Raw genomic sequence first — 19,874 nt, 5'->3', positions numbered from 1 at the left:
AATGGCTAGGGTTTCTCCTCAACCATGGTCCATGAGGATGGAAGGTTTGCTTGGCCGTGGTCACAGATGTAACTGGCCATGATTCAGTCGGTACTGTGTTGACATAGCCTGTGAGACCGAGAGGCTCCCCTGGGCTATCATTACACTCCTAGGTCATGGAATGCAAGCATGCCTCCCAGTGACACATGCCGGCTCTACAACCGTTTGTTCTGGAAACTCCCAGAAGGGCCAGCTCACCCTTGGTCCTTCTTTTCCTACTACTAGAGTGAAGTTGCTGGCTGAAGCTGGTCTTAGGCAGTGAGGAACAGGAAACAATAAGATGCCCAGTGATGAACTGTGAGGCCAGCGCCTCCCAGTGGGCTTCCATATCCCTCAAGGAGGGTAAAAGAGCAGGGGAGAGCAGGGATGGTAGAATAAAGGATGGGTTTGCACTTCCCTGGCTCTCCCGGGAAGGACTGTGGTTGTGTCTGGAAGCTTTTCAGCTTCAAGTCTCAGGTCATGGTCACCCTCCCTGGGGTGGGCTGTGAACTGGCAAGGCAGGACAGGGATCCTGGCTGTTGAGGCCAAGGGGATCACTGTGGTGTCCACTGTGGATTGCAGATCTATCACTGGGCAAATGTTCCTCTCCTAGCCCATCTTGCTCCTTCCCCTCCCCTCCCAGGGACTAAGCAGAGTACTTCTCTTGTGTGTGACCTACTCACTAAACCAAATCCTAGGATCGGGACCTCAGCATTACTTCTCCGTCTAGGCTCAGCCAGTGTGGGGCTGGAGCATTGAGGAGCTACCCAGAAAACAAAACCCCCAGATGGAGGACCCACAGCCATGGTTTTGGGGTGGGAGGGGTACCCCCGACACTGCCACACTATCCTCTACCTCCCCAAGGAGGAACGGCTCTTTGAGAAAAGATCATTTTAAATTTCTGCCCCAGGTCACAGAACATGTTAAAGGAGAGTCACATCAGCGACCTGGGCTCCATATTTCAAGTCCAGCATTAATTTAAATGTTAATCTGAAATCTTCACATAAGCCACTGGAGTTTAGAGTTTATTAAAGCAGACGGCAGGAGTGGAGCCTCGTGGGGGCACTGGCGGGTCACATTGCCTGCCAGAGGGCAAGCTCCCCCGCCCAGCTGGGTCTCCCTATCCTTTCCACACTGCAGCTCCTCCTCTCTCCCTGCCTTCCTCTTTCTCCATCAGAGGAAGATTTGAAAATGGGGACAGGAAATTCAGGTGAGCTCCTGGTACTCAGGTGCTGGGCCATCCCTAGACATCCACAAGCACAGACCCTGTCTATGCATCACCTCCCAATGCCAGCATGGCACTCAGCCTGGACTGGATACGTTGGAAGCATTTACACAGAAGAACGGGCAGGTGCTGCCTTCCAGGAGCGACTTGCTCTTTGGTGCTGTACTTTCTGGAAGCAAAGGAATCTGATGCTTGACACTGGCTATCATCAAGGTACAAAGACAGTCAGTGAGCGTAAATCACTGCCCTACATTTCAGGAGTGCTTGTCTGCCTGTGAGCTCAGTTCCAGAAGGAAGCCAGACAGTGAGAGGCATCCAAGGGTACCATTGGTACCCACGGACACCTGACCCGTCTGGAGACAGGACCCGTGGAACTTCCTGAAGCCGTCTAGGACAAGGAGCATGGGTTGAGGAGACTACTAACCTCTACATGATCAATTACTTTTAAATTGACATGTGGTGTCCCAACATAAAGGTGTATTGCAAGCTCCACTCCTTTGCAGACATTTAAATAATGGATGGCCTAGCCTGGGTCAATTTCTGTGACAAGAGACACCTGAGCCTTCACTTAGGCTGAGATTACATCTCACTGGGTTGAGGATCACAGCTCACAGTGCGAACACTTAGGGCTCTGCAACTTGGAGTGAGAAAAGCCACTGTCTTAGTTTGGGTTTCTATTGCTGTGAAGAGACACTGTGACCAAGGCAACTTTTAGAAAGGAAACATTTAATTGGGACTGGCTTACAGTTTCAGAGATTTGGTCCATTGTCATCATGGCGGGAAGCCTGGTGGCATGCAGGCAGACAAGGTGCTGGAGAAGGAGCTGGGAGTTCTACTTCTTGATCCACAGTAGGTAAAGAGTATGCCACTGAGCCTGGGCTTAAGCTTCTGAGACCTTAAAGCCCTCCCCCACAGTGACACACTTCCTCCAACAGAGCCACATCTACTCCAACAAGGCCACACCTCCTAAAAGTGCCTTGCCATTCCCAGTAGACCAAGCATTCAAACACATGAGCCTATGGGGATCATTCCTATTCAAACCGCCATAGCCACCTTCATTCCTCCATTGATAGGCTTACAGGTATCTTTCAGAGCTCTGGCATCTTTCAGAAAGGAGGAATTACCTACCAGGAGAATGGGGTGGAAGGTGCAGGTCAGAAAACAGGACTCACACACACTTAGCATCTCCTCCACCCAGGGATATTGAAGTGTCTGTTTTGGCAGTCCTGGGCCTAGCAATACCTGCGACCTGCCTTGATGTGCATAGTAGAGTGGTACTGTGCAAAGTGTGGAGCCCAAGAACCCCCAAAGCCCCTTTGAGCCTCACCACGGCCATCTTAGAGAGACCTGGCCACTGCATAAGGGGTCGTACTGGTTACCTCATCGTGAAAGGTTGCCAGGGTCCCAGCCACATAGGTCTACAGGCTACACTGCAGACACAGGCACAGGGGATGCTTCGGAACAGACTGTGGAAGCGAGCTGATGTCTAATGTCTGAGTTTAGGATAGGTAACACAGACAGGTGGGTGGGTTCCCATGGAGAAAAGGGGAAGACCCTGAAAAGCCACAGAGCCCCAAGAACCAGACATTGCTGACTAGTTGAGTTAGAAAAATCATATATGCAAATACCATGATGGAAAAGTACAAAGTGAGATGGAGGGACGAGAAAAACAAAACAAAGACAAAACCAGGATCCCAGATCCCTGGAGAGGAAGAGAAACTGTGTGCTATGTCCTGAGGCGGCAGGATGGGCTGGGGCAAGTTGTCTGCATTCTGAGCCAAGAGTGGCCAGTCTTCTGATTTAGTGGCCCTTCAGATTTGTATGCTTCTAGATCATTTAGGCCATAGTCAGGAAGATGGAGGAGGGAGGGTCTGGGTGTATACAGGTGAGTAGCTGACTTTTGAACTGCTGCAACCATCCAGGTGAGAGATAACAGATTATAGCTTCATTTACAGCTATGATTAACACAAATGCTAAGAACCCAAAGAATTTGAGAGCACATTGGGAGGTAAAAAATCAAAAGCACTGGTGATGGGGGAGGATGCTCAGGGCAGGGAGTCACAGGGGCTGCCTCCCAGGGACCATTGCTCCCACTTTCTCCTGTGATTAAACACCGCTTGCTCTTCTTGTTGGCCTCTAACTGCACCCTGACCAGCTACTGGTAAGGGATGAGTGTGCATCGTATACATGGAGATGGGATGTGAAGGAAAAAGCTGCTGGAGGTCTTCTTGGAAGCTTCTTCTCTTGACAAAACAGAGACCTGTAGGAGCATCTTAGAGCCAAGGCAGAACAGGGAGAGGGAAGTAGCTGGAGCTCTGGAGACTCGCTGAGACCTTTGTGGGCTCCTGACTTCTAAGGTTTAACCCATCCCCCTGGTGCTGAAGCCATTTTGTTCGGAAGGATGTGGCTTGTCTGTGAAGCCTGTGGTCTTCCGAAGGACAGTGGTGTTCTAGGACTGTGGTAAATGTTGCAGACGGGACTTGACAACAGAAGTCTCTCTCATGACTCTGGAGGCTCACAGTGAGATGAGGGTGTCAAGTACAAGGCAATGCCTCCCAGGGCTTCCTTTCTCAGCGGCCTGGCAACAATGTGTCTCTCCATGGCCGTCCCTGTGTCCCGCACCAGTCATACTGGGCGAGGCCCACCCCACAAATCTAGCTTACTTTAACCTTGTGTTTAAAGGGCCTGTCTCCCAAAACAGCCATGGGGGTAGTTAAGGTTTTAGTATATGGATGGGGAAGGGCACAATTCTACCCCAACAAGCAATAAGAAGGAAACCTGCCTTTTAGAGTAAGGAAGTCAATAGACTGGCCATTCCCCGTTGCTTGCGTCAGCCCCTTGGTGCCCAGCTGGCCCACATCTTGGCAATGCTCTTGGCTTTCCCTGCAGGATACTGGGTATCAGCCATAGTTCCAGGCCTCAGATTCTCCGGCCCCTGCATCTGGGTCTCCCAAGCCTGTCTACTTGTCACTTTAAAGGAATGTATTCCATTTCTGAAGGCCTGATGCCTTAACCAGAGCCATCCTGTGGCCTGACCTCACCTTGTCCCCCACATGGAAACAGTCAGGATCCCTGGCTGAGGCAGGCTGTGACCCACCCTCCAGGGCAAGCGAAGGCCTGGCCCATCCTCCAAAGCTCTTGACTGCTCATTAGCTGGACAAGATCAGGGCTCAGCTAGCAAGTGCGTGTCTAGCCAGAGAGCAGCATCCCGCTCTGCAAGGGTCGGGCACTGGGCAGAGATTCAGGAGGCAGCAGGTGGGGGGAGGTCTGCAACGATGAGGCTCTACCAGCTGGTGCAGACAAAACTGAAGCCCGGGGCTCCTGCAAGTAGCAGCAGGCCTTGCATCCCCCATCCCATCACCACGGCAACCCGGCCAAGGGAGGGGCTCCCTACTGAGTTTTAACCCAAATTATATTTTCCAGGTCTAAAATCAGAGCCACTGTAAGGCAAGAACTCATTTTCACAACTTTAAGATGCTCTTGCTGAGAGACAAAGATGAGGGATGAACGCTGGGAAGGACAAAAAAACAAAACAAAACAAAAAAACCCTACAGAATGCCGCTTTAAAACAAACTGCATGGAGTCAGAATGTTCCTACCCTTGCTTCTGGGAAGATAGGAGATTGGCATTAGGGTGAGGAGGCCACTTTTGGGGGAACTCTCTAGTTTCAGTATCATTCTGTTTATCACAAGCCACACCATCTTCCATGTTCAGGATGAGGCCCTGTGTTCCTAAGGACACAGAGAGCCCAGATTAGAAAATGCTGTTTGCTTTGGTAGAAACATAGACAGATGCACAGTGGGAAGACTTTGGGTGCTAATATCAAAGAAAGCCATCATGCCCAGCCTTCAGGTGGCTGGAAATGCACCTAGCCCAGTCAAACAACACCACACAGACCTTGTTTCCATACTTTTTTATTGGTCAGTCTTAGTTTGAGGGACTTGACTTCCTCCCAGGATGCTGAATCCTTTCTGCAAAATATGTCATTACGTAAAGAAAAGTCTGGACCTAGATGTGATCTGGACCTGCGCATGCTTGTGATCCCAAGCTCAAGTGGGCCACATGAGACTATGCACCTCCCCAAAAAACAATGGGAGGGAGGGAGTGAAGGGGCGGAAAGGCGAGACTAGAAAAAGCCACAGGCTGTGTATTGCTTTGCTGTTTCACAAGACACAGGCAGGTGCTTCCGTGTTGTTCCCCACCCCATGGGGCTTGCAGGTCCTGTGGGTCTGTGTCAGGGAAAAGAAAGCATTATGTAATCAGAGGTACTCTGGGGAGGCTACACCCTAACACTCTTGGGGGAATTGGAGGCCACATGTAACAATAGCAGCTACTGGCCTTCTCTGTTCCCTGTGTGCTCAGCAGCCTGGGTGAGTCCCAGGGTCTGTGTCTCACTCTGTGAGGGCCAAAGGTTTAAAAGCTAGTTGAACTTCCTAACCCGGCTGTCATTTTCTCTGAGGCCCTTCTGAAGCATGTGACTGAGGGGCAGAGAGTGGGCGAGTGGAAGCTCTTCCAGGTACAGCCACAAAAGGGCCCTGACAATCAGACTCTCTTCTGAGAGCCCTTTGAGACTCCAATCACAGCCATATTCAGACAAAGGATCTGGTGGAGTATGCCTGTAATCCCAGAACTCAAGAGGCTGAAGCAGGGGGATCCACGTCAGTTGGGCTACACAGTGAGGTCAAGGTTAACCTGGAGTACATAACAAGAACTTGTCTCAAAAAATTAAGACGAAATAGTCTATGTGTGTCTGGCAGTGGGGACACATGCTTTTCATCCCAACACTTGGGAGGCAGAGGCAGATCTCTGTGAGTTTGAGCCAGCCTGGTCTACAAAGCGAGCTCCAGGACAGTCAGAGCTGTTACACAGAGAAAACTTATCTTGAAAACAACAAGAAAACAAAAACAACATCCAAAAGTCTAGTTGTAGTAAGACTCTGAAATGCAAAGTTCATGTGAGTTCTGACTTAGTGACAGAGCAACCACTTAGGCCAGCTTTGTCTGGTGCCTTGTGAGTTAGACACCTCCGCCGATGGATGTCACTATGACTGAACCCCTGTGATCACATCCAAGAGTACTGGACCTATTCCAGCGGACTCAGAAACCTGTGCTGCCCAGGAAGAAAAATGATGTCTCAATAAAGCCAGTTCCCAAGTTCATTCCAAAGAAGAGCTTGGCTCCCAGCCTGCAGAGCTCAGTCTGGGTAGAGTTTGGTGAGACAGGCAGTTAGTGCTGGGCGTTTTGAGAGCAGAGGCCTATACTCCTCTAGCGCAGCTGACTTCCTCATGGGAGAGCACCCATCTCTGCTCCAATGCTTCAGCTCTAACAAGGGCCCAGGGTGTTTCTCTGTCGTGGCAGGGACACAGGCAAGACTAGCAAGCACCTGGGCTTGTTTCGACACACAGCTCAGTTTCCCATTGGGTCCTACCAGAAAACAGTGAAGACCCCTAATCCGCCAGCTACAGGCACAGAAGCACCCACAGTAGCAACCAAGGCCTGTCTAGCTCCCATATCCCCACACCTAGCCCCCACGTTTTCAGATATGGAGAAGGAAATGTGGTCAACTCAGACTCCACCGTCTGGGGAGGACTAGGAGGTGACCTTGCGAAGGAGTTGCAACATGGCAGGGCACTCTCTCTACTTCCTGCTTGAGGTTCAAGAAGTGATCTCTCAGCTTGCTGCTCTGGCTGCGCTTCCCTGCCTTGGTGGTGATGGATTCTTGTCCTTCTGGAACTATAGGCCAAATAAACCCTTCCGTCTATAAGTTGCCTTAGCCATGGTGTTGCATCACAGCAACAGAAAGAACCTAATACACGTGGGAACCCAAAGGCAAGGGGGCTGCTGTGATATGGGTCTATAGAACAGTGGAAAGTCCGGGTGGGCAGAGGTGAAGCAGTTCCATAGAAAAGGCCCAGATGAGGAGGTTGGACATCCTACACAGATGCAGTCCAGGCTGACTGCTGAAGGAGAGGAAGAAGAGAGGGACCCGGGGACACAAGGGTCATCTGGTCAGTGCAGTCAGGTCAGAAACCCCAATGGAAAAGTAAGGAGGCAGAGTCCCTGAGCTGTCTGGCCTCTCTCCGGAAGTGCTCTGTGGCATGAGTCCATCCATACACCCCCTTGTCACTGTGGGTAGGTCTTAGCGCGTGTTTCCAAAAGTCACCCCCCTTCCGCGAACGCTGTCCATTCCCTAATTCAGAATGAACTTGTTCAAATGTTTTTGGTGTAATGAAAACATTAGCTCTGGTCTCAGAGGAGCGGTTGTCACTAAATCAATAGCCTGTGTTGTCTGTTATGCTGAGGGCTGATGGGCTGAGGTCTGTCAGCAATGTGAGGCAGAAGAGCCCGCTCCCAGTGACGGACAGGTGGGAAGATATGGAAATCTGCTGTCTGCGAGCTGCTGAAACCCCATGAAAGGAGGCCAAGGTGGCGGGTGGTCCACACAGTACAGGCGTCCTCAGGACAGTGGGACTGGCCTTGGAGATGACCTGTTAGACCGCATCGGCACTGTGAGCCCTGCCTGTGGGGCAAGCACAGACCCCGGCACTGTCTATAAGAGCTGGTACCTGCTGGATTCTCACACCACGCTCCCTCTACCTCTTCTCCAACAGACTCACAGACCACAGGGAGAGCTGGTGAAGCTGATGGAGGAATCCACAGAGCCTGAGGACTGGAAGCATGGGTTTCCAGCTCAAACCACCAAACCGCCCCCAGATCCCACATTTGCTTTCTTCCCTTTCCTTCCTAAATTTTTTATTTAAACACACACACACACACACACACACACAGAGAGAGAGAGAGAGAGAGAGAGAGAGAGAGAGAGAGAGAGAGAGAGAGCATGTACATGTACCAAGGCACGCATGTGGAGATCAGAGGACAACCTTCAGTGGCCTGCTCTTGTCTTCCCCTTAGAGAGACAGGATCTCTCTTGTCCTTTTGCCACCTCCATCTTGCCACAGAAGAGCTGGTATTACAAATACACACCCTGAATCCAGCTTTTTACACAAGTTTCTGGGGTCAAGCTCAGGTCATCAGGCTGAGATTTGAGCCGTCTCCCTGGGTCACGATCTAGTTCTCTGAGAAGGGATTGGTTATTAAGAGAAGACAAGCACAAGTTGTTCAAAACAATAACCATTCCAGGCCTGTTGTCATCATAAGACCCACCATATGTGCATGCATGTGCACATGCATCCACACACACACCCATCATGACCCAAAGACACACTTGCACACATACACATACATGACCCACATGATCCAAAGACATATATATGCATGCACACACATACAAATGACCATGACCCCAAAACACATGCACACATGAAATACACATACTTACATACATGCATTCACATATAATCCACATGACCCAAAGACATACATGTACAACACACACATACATGCATACATACACACACACAACCACCACCATGACCCAATGACACATGTATACACACACACACATATATACACAACTCACATGGCCTAAATATATACATGCACATACACACATAACCATCATGCCCAGCAATACACATGCACACATTTGCATACATACATACACATATACACAACCACCATGACTTAAAGACACACAGGATACATACACATACATAAACGATCACATGATTCAAAGACACACACACTCATCTACATATAACCCATATGGCCCAAACACACACATAGAGTTCACATGGCCCAAAGATATACACACACATATGTGCATATACACGCACACACATTGCACATACCCTTTCATACAACTTCTCTAAGAGCAGCATCTGGGATGGAACCAAGTTCCCCACAGCAAGGGCAGGGCACAGAGAGATGAGTCAGAGATAGCAGGGCTGTGTCTGGGTGAGCTCAGGCACCACACGGCTACAGGCCCTACAGAAATAGCTTGGGGACGCTGCGAATATCTGCCATCTATGCCAGAGTGGGAAGCAATCAGGCTGAGGGGGCAGAACAAGTCAGAAGGGGAGAGGCACAGGCAAGTGTGAGCACAGGACACTGGCCAGCTGATGGCAGGTAAAGAGCGCACAGGCGAGGGTCAGCAGTGTCGGGATACAAAACCCACAAAGAGAACTCACCACATCTTTACCTACATAAGGTTATGAGAAAACACAAGGAAAAAAGGCCAGCTGGAAGTGAGCTCAAACCCAATGGCAGTAAAGTGTGACACATGCCATTTATGTACCCGCACTATGGAGTGACCTTGATGTGAATGTGGACTCTGGCTGTTGATGCTGTGTCAGTAAGATTCACCCATTGCAGCTAATGGACCACGTGGGTCATGATGGCGGTGAGACGGTAGGGGGCTGTAGGGTGCTGATGAGGCAGGAGCTGTGGGGAAGCTGGGGGTGAGGGTGGGGATGCTGTGCCCTGTGCCCAGCCCCATGCTGGATACATTCAGAACTCATCAGCATCTCAAAATGCTCAAAGCATCCCCAACACACGTCTACTTAAAATCCACACCAAGGCTGGAAACCCCATTGCACACTGCATACAGCTCAGGGGGGGGGTGGAAGAAGGCAGGCAACATGAATTCTTATCCCATCCCCTCAGCCCTCTGAGCTCCTGCCTCTTCTTGCCAGCCCCAGGGATCCATGTTCTCTATGTCAGCTGCCCCCTCTTTCCCTGGAAAGTGGCCCTCTAGGCCTCCTCAGGCAGCCATCTTCACAGGCAACTCCCTCTAGGGGCCCCCAGCACACCCCTACAGGAGCTGGCCCTGGGCTGGGCCTCCTATTTGCATGAGAGCTTTATGAAATCAGTGACTTGCATCAGAATAAAGACATGCACCAGTGTGGTGTCTGTGCAGAGGGGCTGTTTGACATGGTAGGTTCTCTGTCTCCTCCCTGATGGCCTCTGCCCAAGGGGACTGCAGTGGCGTGCTGAGGGTGGGACGGAAGGGCTCAGCCTACTCTGAGAAGGAGAGGATGGCTCTAGGAAGGGTGCAACACACCCCCTCCTCATCACTACCCTTCAGCACGCCTCCTCAGCCTTACCCCACCCCACACCCTGCCAACTCCCACTGGATAGACCAGTGGTTCTCAACCTGTGGGTTGCAACCCCTTAACAAACTTCTATCTCCAAAAATATTTGGATTGTGATTCACAATAGTAGCAAATTCCAGTTATGAAGTAGCAAAGAAAATCATGTTATAGTCGGGGGTCACCACAACATGAGGAACTATATTAAAGGGTCACAATTTTAGGAATGCTGAGAACCACTGGTACAGACCATCTCCTTGGACTCTGCTCCTCCGTCAGTTCTGTGCTCAGCCCCCTGAGACCCGCACTTGGTGCTTTTGCAACTGTCCCAATCCTGGTCCTAGAGCCAGGCTAGATCCCAACATCGTGTCGTGGAACAGGTTTAACTTCTCGGAAAGAGGCAGTTTGACTGAGCTGCCCCAAACCCAAGTGGAGATTGCAGATGCACAGAAACAGACAGACAACAGAGCCTTCTACTCAAGACCCAAGCATCAATGAACCCAAAGCCAACCAGAAGCATTTGGCTGCACCTCTGTCCCCAGGTTCCCCTCTCCTCCACACATGGCATTCCCCTACCAATGGGGCATTCCAAGGACAGGGATTTTTGTTCGGGGGAGGGGATTATCACCTTCCTGTCCGCCATCTCCCACAGCTTCTATCAACTAGAGGTGCTTACTGTGGATGTCAGAGCTGAGATAAGGTCTGTCCTGTCTTTCGTCCTCCAATAACTGGAGCCACCTGTGAACCCTGTGGACCCAAGGGGTAGACTGACACACAAAACCACAGCAGTGCTTCTTTAGCCGAGCATCACCTCCCTGGTTCCTGGAACTAGCAGCCCATCAAATTACCCAGCGCTGACTGGCACCTGCCTCTGTCTCCAGTCACACTGGGGCTCCAGCCTACCCCAGACAAGGCTGGCAGAGGCAAGGGACTCTCCTTGTTCATACAGATTCACACAGAAGCCACATCAGGACAGCTGGAATGCCAGAACAGCAAGCAGCAAGCTGTGCACTCCAAGACTGGGCCAGCAGCCACATAGCAGGAACCTCAGAGGGCGTCTCCTGAGTACCTGAGACACGGGAGTGATGGTGAAAGGAACCTGTCCAACGGCCTGTATCCTACAGAGTAGGGGCAAGCTGTGTACCCCAGAAGCCTGGAGCTGAGACACCCTACACCCCACCCCCAGCACTCACCTCCACAACGCACATCGGGTTCCTCAGAGTCCTGGGCCAGTGTGGGCCACAGCAGCAGGGCAGGCAGGACCAGCAAGGCCGTGGGCAGCAGGGCAAGACCCATGTCTCTCCAAAGATGCGGGAAGCAGCCACAGGTGCAGGAGCAGAGAAGGGGCACACAAAGGTCCCTAAGCAACTTTGACTTCAGGAGGCCTGCGCATCCTGCCCCGCCCTTCCCACAGGCCTTGCACCTGGCTGGCCTGCAGGTGCACTGCAGCTGCCTCTGGTTGGTTACCAACTGTGCCCACCCGCCTTCCTCTGGGCCACAACCCTGGTGCTGGCCCCGCCCTCATGCTTGAGGCCGAGTCCCTGGGTACCTCTCTGCCCTCAGCAAGTGCTGCACCTGGCTCCACTCCAGGCCTGCAGCTGCCTCTCTCAATCCAGCTAGCCACAGTCCAGACTTAGCCCTCCCCTAGATCTTCACTTTAACCCTGCTGTTACTCCCATCTCGGCATTCACTCAATGGAACATCACCCTTCATTCCCCGACCTTGCCCATCTGAGGTCCCAACCTGCCCACCCCAGCCCGTCTTTGCTGAGGTCTGGGTTCCCAGCACAAAGCCAGGATGAAAATCTTCACCCTGCAGGTAAAGATCAGGGCCTCTTTGGCCTTTACGAGGTCTGAGAAACTCCTGTAGTGGTTACTACAGCAGCAGCAGCAGTGGGCCTTCTTGCTGGGCTCCTGTCTGGGTGCTTATCCACCTTTTCCCACCCTGCTCACTTTTCTTCCTCCCTTCCTCTATCCCCTCACAACTGTCCTCCCTCTGCTCCTCCCGCTCCTCCCACAACCTCCCTGGACTGCCTCTCCTGACCTTGTCCTTGACCCTGTCAACTACCGCCTTGTTAGAATCCAGTCTTAAAAATCATTCAGGCAAGAGGCTGGAGACGTGGTTCAGATGATAGAGGGCTTGCCTAACAGGCGCAAAGCCCTGGCTTCAGTCCCCAGCACTGCATGGATTAGATGTGCTGGTGCACACCTGTATCCCAGCGTGCAGGAGGTGGAAGCAATTTTAAGTCATCCTCAGCTACACAGGAGATCCCACCTCACAACAAACAAACAAACAAACAAACAAACAAACCCCAAAATACCCAGGCAGGTCTCCTGCTTCAAAAACAGAACAGCAGCTGTGACCAACCAAGACTGTCATCTTCCACAGCCTCTCCTTGGCTCCTGGGGGCAGGGACTAGCCCACTGTGGGTAAGGCAGAGCTCACTGGGGACCCCCTTGAGTGCCTGGAGCCCAGACCCTCCCTACTGCCCTGCCTCCAGCAGGGAGAACTGCCCTTGCTTTCACAGCAATTTCAAGCACTTAGTCCTCCAGGCTCAAAGAAGTAAGTGTAGGTCAATCCCCTTGCCTTCTGTTTACCGGCTTTTGCTGTGAGCCTGGCCAGGGCCTTCTGCGGTACTGGCCACTAATTCTCTCCTAACCCCAAGCACAAAGGAAACTGAGCCACAGGGAGCTTTGTACACACAACTTTACTACGTATGGTGGCAGAACTTCATTTTTAATCACGGTGCCCCTCTGCCAGTCACTTTGCTGCTGGAAGTCGCCAGTAAGATATAAGCAGAAGGTATTGCATTAAATTAGGAAGACTGAATCCTTCTTGCTTCCTTTTAGAACAGTAGATTTGCTGGCTGGAATGCCTGCAGGCAGGCATCTTCGAATCTGAGAGTCTCAAGATCAAGAATTTGGAGGTCTTATCTCTAATGACATCATAAAGCGTTTGCTCCAGCCATTGACTCAGTTTTGGACCTTCCCATAGCAAGAAAAAGAAAATTAATTTCTTCTTGGCTTGAGCCATTGTCATTTCAGGTATTCCCAGAAGCTGAGTGAATGCCCAGTCTAAAAGGCAGAGTGGGATGTATGTCCCTTCCTATAGGTTCCACAGCTGACATGATAACCTTGAGACCTGATAACTGGGACCAAGGGAAGAAGCTTGGAGGCCAGCAGACAGTGAGGAGCACACAGACAGGAGAGTGGGCTATGGAGCACCAGGGGGCATGACCCCCAATAGCACAAAGTGGAGAGTGAACGGGTCTACAGCAGGCTGGCCAAAAGCCTTTCAGCATCTTCTCGCCTGGGTGCTGTGTGCATCTCTGGATCTCCAATAAGAAGCCAGTTTTATTTCCACCTGCAGGACCCACAATATACTGTCTTAGTGAGGGTTTCTATGACTGTGATAAAACACCATGGTCAAAAGCAAGCTGGGGAGGAAAGGGCTCATTCTGGCTTACACTTCCACATTGTAGTCCATCATCGAAGGAAGTCAGGACAGGAACTCAAATAGCTTAGAAATCTGGAGTCAGGAGCTGATGCAGAGTCCATGGAGGGTGCTGCTTACTGGCTTGCTCCTCACAACTTGCTCAGCCTGCTTTATTATAGAACCCAGAACCACCAGTCAAGGGATGACCCCACCCACAATGGGGTGGGCTCTTCCACATCATCACTAATTAAGAAAATGCCTTGCAACCAGATATTATGGAGGTATTTTCTGCAATGAGGTCACCTCTTTTCAGATAACTCTAGTTTGTATCAAGTTGACACTGGTCCATCCTGGAAAGTTGGTTGCCAGGCTCTGTAGTTATCCAGGCTCTGTCAGGCCCAGTCCCTCCTCAGTGCCAGGCTTCCAAGGTTGCATCATCTGCATCCTATGGATCTATACAGCTGCACGAGGGAGAGGATGGGAACGGTAGTGATGATGATGGTGCTGATGGTTCTGATTTCAATGGGGTGATGAAAGGGATGATGGAGATGAAGATGGTGATGATGGTGATAATGATGCAGTCTGATCTCCCCATGGACCAGCCCCTCTTCTCTATTTACTAACAAAAGGACTTCTCAAAAGCCAACCTTGGTACCCAAGGAAGAAGAGGATGTCCACCACAAAGGGATTAGTCAACAAGGGCAGTGATGGGGATGTGCCTCAAGACAGATGGACTCCAGATGAATTCAGAAACAGCAGTTACAGGAGAATGCCTTTATCCATATACCCATGCTCAACACACACACACACACACACACACACACACACACACACACATACACACACATGAGAGTAGGGATGAACAGTAGTTTTGTGTGTGTGTGTGTGTGTGTGTGTTTGCACGCGCGCAGTGGAATTGCACTGGATGCTAAAATGGTGAACATGTCTCTCCAGGGCTGGGCAGATGGCTCAGTGAGTAAACGTGCCTGCTGCCAAGCCTGGTGACATGAATTTGATCCCCAGACCCACATGATGAATGGACAGAATCAACCCCTAGAAGGTGTCCTCTGATCTCCATAAGCACACCCACAAACATATACATACATGCACACATAAATAAGTGTATACATGGACAAATAAATGTAATTTTTAAAAATACATTTCTTAAACACAGGACTCAAATGAGAATCAGGCTACAACTGAGGATTCTAAGTGTTACAGTGTCTATCCACAGAGAGTCTTCCATTCTAGCACACACACTGCTGTGGCAGGGGTTAGGGATGGTGGTGGTTGCACAAGGCATTTTTGTAGTTCTGTCAAATAGTGTTGACAACATAAATGTGCTCCTAGAAACGACGTATACCAAAAACAAAATAAAGTTAAAAAAAAAAACAAGGATTGGAATAAAAAAAAAACCAGCAATGTTACAAATTGGGGAATGGAATAGGAGAGGACTTTTTCTTTTGTTGTTGTTCCCAGCACCCCATGGCACCTGACCACTGCCTGTAACCCCAGTTCCAGGGAATTGGCTGCTCTGGTGTTGAATAAGAATGGCTCCCATGGGTTCATATATTCGGATGCTTAGTCACCAGGGAGTGGCACTATTTGAGAGAATTAGAAGGATTAAGAGGTGAGGCCTTGTTGAAGGAAGCATGTCACTGGGGTGGGCTTTGAGGTTTCAATTTCCGTGCCCAGTCAGGAGTCTCTCTCAAGGCCTATGGATGAGGATGTAGTTTTTAGCTACTTTTCCAACCTCACGCATGCCACCACGCTCCCCACCATGATAATGGACTCACCTCTGAAACTGAAAACAAATCCCCAATTAAATGCTTTCTTTTATAAGAGTTACCTTGGTCATCGTTTCTCTTCACAAAAATAGAACAGTGACTAAAACAAAGGCCTTCTTCCAGCCTCTGCAGACACCAGGCACACACCGGTGTACGTACATACATGAGAGCCGCACAGACACCAGGCACACCCCAGTGTACGTACATACATGAGGGCCGCACAGACACCAGGCACACACCAGTGTACGTACATACATGAGGGCCGCACAGACACCAGGCACACACCAGTGTACGTACACAATGTGGGCCGCACAGACACCAGGCACACACCGGTGTACATACACATTTGTGGGCCAAACAACCTACATATAAAATTAGATTTTTAAAAAGAAAAACTAGAAATAAAACCTGGGGAACACAGTAAGACGGCAGGCTGCAAGGAAGCATAGTGTCTCTGTGGGTGTGGGACCAGTGTGGGCTCCTAAACGGGCAGGATCCAAAAGACCACTCAGTGCAAATGCGCTCATCGGGCCACCCACCGGCTTTGCTTCCAGGAATGTGTGCCCCACATACTTGTGTGGCAGTTTCTCTGTGGCAACTCATCACAGTCCGTATCAGCCAAACAGGAAACAATTTACCTCAACAGCAAACAAACTACTGTGTGAGGAGGAGAAGTGTGTACTGCTAGAGACAGTCTCACACATGTGCACACACACATAGGAGCTGGGGAGGGAACCCAGGACCTGTGCATGTTGGTCAGATGCTCTTAAAATAGTTCTAGTGAGTGATTCCAGAGTCGGGGCTGTAGCTCAGTAGCAGAGGACTTGTGAGATGCTCAGGACAGGTTCCCTCCCTCGCACCGCACATCTTGCGATCCCAGCACTTGGAAGCTGGAGACAGGATGATTATAAGTTCAAGGCCATCCTCAGCTACCTAGGGAATTTGAGCTACGTGAGACTGTGGTTAAGAGAGTATGCTGCTGCTCTTGCTGTGGACGCGAGTTTGGTTCTGAGCACCTATGTCAGGTGGCTCACACCCACCTGTAACTCTAGCTCCAGAGGATTCGATGCCTTCTTCAGGCCTCACAGACACAGCACTCTTGCGCATTGTGCATCCTACCGTACAGACACACATGCATGCTGATAGTTCAAACTAAAAATGCGTCTTGCTAGAAGAAAATCTGGAACAGCATTGTATTGAATACCATGCCACCCTCTGCATAAAGCAAACTTCTTCTGGAGGGCATGAAGGCACATAATGGTACCTTATTCTTTATTGATAAAAGCTAGCACCATTTGCCTACTGAGAAACCTTGCCTTGGTCCTTGGTCCTAGGAGGGCACTCTCAAGTGGCAGGGCCATCTTCCTTACTGGATGTAGCTGACTCCAGTGTCCTAAGCCACAGTCCAGTCCTGGCAGCAGGAGCTTCAGGCAGGCTCTCATCCTGCCCTGCAGCATATAGACTGAGTCTCGGGCCCTTCACCTGGCCAGTCACCCCATCAGTCCTGCCTGGGAAACACCCCACACTGCCTGGTTTCGGAGTGGGAAGCAGTGAAGGAAGAGGGGTATCACTGGAGCCACTGTGAAGCTCTTCGTTGGAGTAGACGGCCTGTTTACAAGCACACAACACACAAGATGAAGCTGGCATAAAAAGGATATTTTTCACTTTGAGTGAGGCAAATTGGGGTTGTAATGAATCCACTGCTTTGAACGCATGGCCGAGGCTGACAACATACATTTGGGCTTCACCCAGACTTCTTTACTAGGGACCCCGGTCAGTGCATTTCCCTTTTCTGTGTATTTGTTTGATTTTACCAGCCAGACTTGAGGTGGAAGACCTCTGACCTTGAAGTCAGGTGCACCCCAGTGTCTCCTGTCTAGGCCTCCAGCTCAGGTGGAAAAGGTTCTTTTTTTTTTCCTTTACAGAGAGGCACAGAGGGCTGAGTATTTTAAAGCCGGAAGGGGCTCATGAGGCCCCTGTGCAAGCTCGCAGGGTAGGGACTTGGGACAATTTGTGGAGAAGGCAGGTGGGTCTCTGTTGTATTTCAAGATCACAGCTTTTCTGTGGTCAAAAACAAGGCATTCTAAGACAGTTGTCTGCCACAGAGGGGTTACAGTTGACCCTTCCTACATATGGCTATGAGTTTGTGCCACGGATCCACCCAACTGATGTGAACCTTCAGCCCGGGAGCCATCCCCTAAGTATCCATGGTTTTCCCTCTTTGTTCTCCCCAACACCATGTTTACTTATTCCTGGTGCCATCCCCTGTTCCAGCACCCAGCAGGGTTAGACCTGTCCAGCCTCCATTAGGCCTTGGCTTCAAGGACTGCTGCCATGTTTGTGCTGGTTGGGACAGTGTGATGCAATGCTGTGGGGTGCATAAAGGTAGGGTTCTTCAGATCTGGGAAGGCACACATCTCCCGGGTGTCACCCCAGGCCTTCCCCTGGCCATCAGGATGTATTATTTAGACCAGGGACACCCTAGGGTTTAATCATCCACCACCCCTTGCATTTCAGTCAATAGTGACTAAGCATCACGCATGGGGCCAGGCAGGGCCCTGAGCTCTGAGATAAGCACTGGCCTCGTCCTTGTCACTGTCTGGCCACCAGCCAGGCAAATGAGTTGGGGCATGTCTCCGATATCTACTACACGCAGCTCCTTCCACGGCTGCAGTGAGGAAGAGGACTTTAACCAGCAAGAGGCTCCAGGGTGGGTGTACCGCTCTGCAGGTAGCTTCCTTGGCAAGGCTGGGCACTTCCTATGGGAATATATCATGGTTTCTATGTGAACTGTCCCCGCCCAGGCTCATGTGTTTCCAGTGTTCCCCAGCTGCTGGTATTGGCGTGGGATGTGTGATTTTTAAGAAGTGGAGCCATGCTTCAGGAAGCGGGTCACTAGGAGAGGGCCTTGAGGCTTTCCAGCTCCACCCTACTTGCTGTGCAGCCCCTGGGTCCTGAGTGTAGGCGCAATGTGCACAGCCAGCCTCCTGCTCCGCATCCGCTGCCATCGTAGTCTCTGTCCCTCCGGAACTGTGAGCCAAGGTAGCTCTCCTTTCCTCTAAACTGCTTTGGTCAGCGTGTTTTATCACACAACAGGAAAGTAACTAAGACAGGCTGTCCATGTGGGAGCAACTTGCCCTCTGGACTCAGTTTCCAAATCTGTAAACTGGACTGTTGCAGGATGGCGGTCCAAGAAAGCTTGCTACAAAATGATCCTTGTCCTTCATTCGGCTGAGGTTGCTCACCTCACTCACCTAGGGGAAGCTGGTCAGAAGGAAGCATGGCTGGAAGCAAGCTAAAGCCCGCAAATGCCTGTCTGACAACAGTGGAGCTGGAGAATCCAGGGGTGCAGGCTCAGGAGGACTCAGGAAGGGAAGTTCTTCCTACACTTGATGGCCTTGACAGACTGCACGACAGAGTTTTTAAGTGCGGGAAGGGCTGCGACCTTTGGACATTTGACATGATGTCACCTACAGAGTTTCTGCTCTGGAGCTGAACAATTGAGCTATATACACATGCACACACATTTACATATACAAACACATCCACTCATATGTACACACCCAGAATCCACATCCACACACACACAAACATATAAATATACAAACACATACATACAAAATCACAAAATGCTGTGTGCGTGTGCATGTGTGCGTGTGTGATGGCTCAGCAGGTTCTTTCTGCCAAGCCTGATAGCCTAAGCTCCACCTCCAGGACCCACATGGTAGAAATATAAAATTTTCACACACATGGTAAATTTTCAAATAAAAAAAACCTAAAGTCTCAGTGTTTTAAGTAAGTTCAGAGCTAAGTGTTGGGCTGAATTTATAGCTACTGTTGACTGCATGAGGCCAAAGCCTAGACACTATCTTTGTTCAGAACAGAACATGGGTGCTATGCAGCTCAAGATCTGGCCCATCTTCCAGCAGACCTCTCTGAAGCCTCTCACAAATATGAGGCACAGAGATGTTACCAGCTCAAGGCCACACCATTTGATAACCCAGAGCTGGGTCTGAGCCACCTGCAGAAGCCAGTGTGCCTGGGCGTGGTGAAAGAAGCAAGCAGAAGGGCAGTGTGTCTAAGGCAGAGACGAGGGTGTCTGCTTTTCCACACAGACCAGCAGCCAGAGGCTGCTAGGCTGCAGGTTCCTAGGTACTGGGACAGACTGTCCAACTGCCCTGCATTCCTGGAAACTATGGGGGGGAACTGAGGTGGGGAGTGAAACTGAGCCTCTGAGATTCTGAGGACAAAGAAACCTCTACACTTAGCAGTCCTTCCCTGCTAAAATGGTTAGATCCCCTTTGAAATAGAGGCGATGAGGGTATTAACATAGCAATTGACATTAAAGGATCTGTGGCCAGGTGGTATGGTACCCTCCAGGCAAAAAAGAATGAATAAGAGAAAAAGCCAATAACCTGGG

This window comes from Microtus pennsylvanicus, chromosome 21, assembly GCF_037038515.1.
Source record: "Microtus pennsylvanicus isolate mMicPen1 chromosome 21, mMicPen1.hap1, whole genome shotgun sequence".
In the NCBI taxonomy this organism is placed as follows: Eukaryota; Metazoa; Chordata; class Mammalia; order Rodentia; family Cricetidae; genus Microtus; species Microtus pennsylvanicus.
This window is presented reverse-complemented; position numbering follows the sequence as displayed.